We start from the raw sequence: 4,245 nt of genomic DNA, 5'->3' as shown, positions 1-4,245 counted from the left end.
TAGAGAGAATGGTGCAGCAATGAAGGAATGAAAACCCAAAATCCCTGTAAATGTTCATTAAACGAATAAAATTTAAAAAGAAAAAAAAAAGAGTTCTTTCCAAACACTGAATTATCTATGTGGTAAGTCAGGCAAGAGCAAGGCACAGCAATTCGTCCTCAGGAAAACAGCACTTGAAAGTGGATTACATCTATAAAGAGATACCATATCTCTCCAGTTGCAGTGACAAAGTTAAACAGGACAGCAAGTAATAGATGCCACAGAGGATGTCATGAGATAGGAACCCTTACACATTGTTGGTTGGATTGTAAAATGGTACAACCACTCTGGAAGACAGTTTGGTGCTTCCTCAAAAAGCTGAACATAAAAATTCCATAAAACCCAGCTATTTCACTGCTTGGAATATACCCTGAGAATGAGAGAACTGAGGCACAGAGACTTGTCCACCAATGTTCATAGCAGCGTTATTCACCATTTCAAGAACTTGGATACAGCCTGAACGTCCAACCACAATTAAATAAATTGAGAAATTATGTTACATTCACACAAAGGAATACTATGCAGGAGCAACGATTTTATAAATACTACCTAACTTGGGAGGGACTATAAAGCATTAGGCTGAGTGAGCTAACACAGTCCCATAAGGGCAATTACTGTATAAGACCATTATTGTAGAACATGTATGAGGATCCAAGCGGGGGAGAGTTGGAGCAGAGGAGTGAGGATGAGTGGAGGGAGGAAGTGTTAATCAGAGGATCGCACAATGTGACGGGTGGAGGCAGGGGCAGGTCAAGAAAATGGGAAAGACCCCGTGTGAAAAACAATGTATATGAACTTTATAAGTAAACCGGTATAAAATAAAAAAAATTTATTAAAAAAGTAAGTAGATTACAACTTGCTTGCAGGACCAGGAGGAACAATTCACCCTTGGGGCCTTCCTAGAGAATCAGCGAACAGACTGGGCAGGAACCACCTGTTATATAGTTTGAGATTTAAAGCTGGAGTCCTGGTGACTGTGACTCAGTGCTTCATGGAATGGGTCCTACCTGAGCACCTCATCTCCAAGTGACCAAAACCCCAAACCAATTCAGCAAACTTTTAACATTTTTGTTGTTGTTGCTATTATGTGTTGCATGACTCAAAGTGACCTTATGAACAACAGATCTGAACCCTGTCCTACCTTTCACTTCACCACTGGGCCAATAGGCAACATCTTGACAGGAGGGTAAATTGTCATGGTTTCATCTTGTTTAGATCCACAATCAATGCCCTTGGTACCAGTAGTCAAGAAATCAAGATGCTCTTTCCATGCCTAGTGAAGCCATGGCTTGTGGTTGCAAGAAGCTTCTGAAGCATGTAGCACCTTCAAAGCAATGGATGCTGGACAAACTTAGTGGTGTGTTTGCTTCTTGTCCATCTACTGGTTCCCACAAACTTAGAAAATGTCTACTACTGATTATTAAGAAACAGATTCAAGTATGCCCTGACAGGAGAAGAGGTTAAAAAAATATCTGCTTGCAGCAGTTCATTGAGATTGATGGCAAGGTCTGAACTGATATAACCTACCCTGCTGGGATATGATCAGCTTTGACAAGACCAGAGAGAATTTCTGTGACACCAAGGGTTGTTTTCTGTTCACTGCATTACACCTGAGGAAGCAAAGTACAAGTTGGGCAAAGTAAGAAAGATCTTTTTGAGCACAAAAGGAATCCCTCATCTGGAGACCCCGATGCTCAAACCATCTGCTACCCTGATCTGCTCATCAAGGTGAATGACACCATTCAGATTGATTTGGAGACTGGAAAGATGACTAATTTCATCAAATATGACACTGGTGACCTGTGCATGGTGACTGGAGGTGCCTAATCTGGGAAGCATTGGTGTGATCACCAACGGAGAGAGACATCTTGGATCTTTTGATGTGATTCATGAGAAAGATGCCAATGGCAATAGCTTTGCCACCCAGCTTTCTCACATTTTTGTTATTAGCAAAGGCAATTGACTGTGGATTTTTCTTCCCTGAGGAAAGGGTATCCGCCTTACCATCACTGAAGAAAGAGAAAAGAGATTGGCTGCAAAACAGGGTAGTGGATAAAGTGATCTCTAGGTGATGTGAACGAAAAGGACAAAACTAAAGATACTACAGCATGAACAACAACAATAAAAAGAAATAAAAAACATGTTGCATTGGGAAAATATGCTTTCAAGAACCTCTCCAAGGTGTTAAGGATCAAGAGATGATGAGAGTGATATAGGATGAGTGGCACAATCAATGATGAATGAATCATAAAAGGCATGAATCAATGCCTTTGACTTGTGACATTCGAGACAAGTTCTAAATACCTCATGGGTTGTCAAAAGAACAAATATGTCTTGGAGAAAGTGCAAACAGGATGCTCTTTAGAAGCAAGAACGATGACACTTAGTCTCCCATCCTGTGAGCATGCTTGAAGGGGTGCAGGACAGAGCTGGGTTCAGGTCTGTTGTTCACTGTGTTGCAGTGAGTCGTAGTTGACTCAGATGCCTCTAACAAAACAACAGTTACCTGAAGTTTAAAGAGTTATTCCAGGGAACTAGGAGAGAGCATAGGATTTCCTTTGATGACTACATTTCAAGAGATAGAGGAAGGACTGAGAGAAAGCTTAGACAAACTAGAGTAAGAGTGGAAAGGGAGTTGGGCTGGGTCTTTTCTCTCTTTTTAATTGCCCTTACAAGGGTGGGGAGTGCTCGCAGGGCCACAAGGGATCCTCCCCCTGCTTAGTTTTCCCTGTCGCTAGAACTGCAGTCTTCAATATGGACTGAAGCTCAACCTCAAGAAGACAAAGATTCTTACCACTGGGCCAATTAGCAGCACCATGATGGATGGAGAAGAGATCGAGGTTATCAACAGTTATAGCTTGTTCGGCTCCACAATCAACTCCTGGCACCTGCAGTCAGGAAATCAAAAGACGAATTGCACTGGGAAAAATCTGCTGTCAAGGATCTCTCCAGAATAATGAGAAGCAATAATGTCAGTCTAGAGACTAGGGTGCACCTGATTCAGGCCATGATCTTCTCAATTACAGCATCAGAGAGCTGGACAATGACTAAGGATGGCAAAAGAATTGATATCTTTGAGTTGCGGTGCTGGAGAATCTTGAACATACAATGGGCTGCCAAGGAAACAGAAAGGTCTGTCTTGGAGAGGGTGAAACCAAGTTTCTCTTTGAAGACTAAGATATTGAAGTTCTGTCTCACGTACTTTGGGCATGTGTCCAGAAGGGACCAATCAGCAGAGAAGGACATCATGCTTAGAAGAGTGGTGGGGCAGCGCAGGAGAGGAAGACCCCAGATGAGATGGACTGATATTGTAACGACGGCAATAGAGGTAGGTATGTTGGAGTGAGTGAGACTGGCTCAGGACAGGACAGGCTTCAGAGTTGTTTTACATCGAGTCACTATGGATCTCAGGGGACTCGATGGCACATAACAACATAATAGCATTCTATTTGAGAGCTACTTCTGTTTGAGAGATGCAAGAGGCTGGGGTGGAGGATTCTTATGCATGTTGTTTCTTTCTTTTTTGTTAAAGAGCAAGATGGTCCCTTTAATTTTGTTTGTACTTCTTTTTTTCTTTTAAAAGGAAAAGCGTGGATGCAGTCCCCCACGACCACAAAAGATGCGAGTTTCCCACATGTGGAGAGCTGCAGGCGTCAGCACATCCGGAATACAATGGATGAGCCTTGGCTTGGGAAAACCATCCACATCTTCCTGCAGAAGAGACTGGCCGGAGTGAGCTGGTCTCCGCCTTAGCACAGTGAGAAGGGGCAAAAAGCTATGGTCTTCTGAGCTGGTGAATCACAAGTCTGCCCTCCTGAAGGACTGCGGTGGTTGTAGTGTGGTCTGAGACGCGGCAAGCAGCAAATGAAGTCAGAGTGGTCTCAGGTACTGAGGACCCGGAAGTGATGGCCACAGGCAGAGAGTCTCCCTGGAAGAACTCAATCCTTGTTCTGTTGACAGCCATTGACAGGCACCCTGGATTAGAAGACACATCCTGGTTGGAGAGATAATAAAATGTGAAGAAATGGGAGCTTCAGAATGAGTGATGTGTGGGCACGAAACATGAGGTGTAATGCTAGTCACACTTCATTTGTCTGCTGCACTTATTTCTCCTGTAGGGAGCTCCTTGGTGCAGTCCATAGAACTTTACACTGAGCACCTCTCTCTACCTCCATGATGGTTTGAATCTTTTCGTGGCTCCATGAG

General features: G+C 43.3%; 1 pseudogene; it reads left to right on the top strand.

The window, feature by feature from the left end:
- The first annotated feature begins 1,323 nt into the window (after window positions 1-1,323).
- On the top strand, window positions 1,324-2,095 carry LOC102854740 (annotated as a pseudogene).
- Window positions 2,096-4,245: the final 2,150 nt, after the last annotated feature.

This window comes from Elephantulus edwardii, unplaced genomic scaffold, assembly GCF_000299155.1.
Source record: "Elephantulus edwardii isolate Elephantulus edwardi_28Jun2011 unplaced genomic scaffold, EleEdw1.0 scaffold00011, whole genome shotgun sequence".
In the NCBI taxonomy this organism is placed as follows: domain Eukaryota; kingdom Metazoa; phylum Chordata; class Mammalia; order Macroscelidea; family Macroscelididae; genus Elephantulus; species Elephantulus edwardii.
The sequence above is the reverse complement of the archived record's forward strand: the minus strand, read 5'-3'. Positions and strand labels throughout refer to the sequence as shown.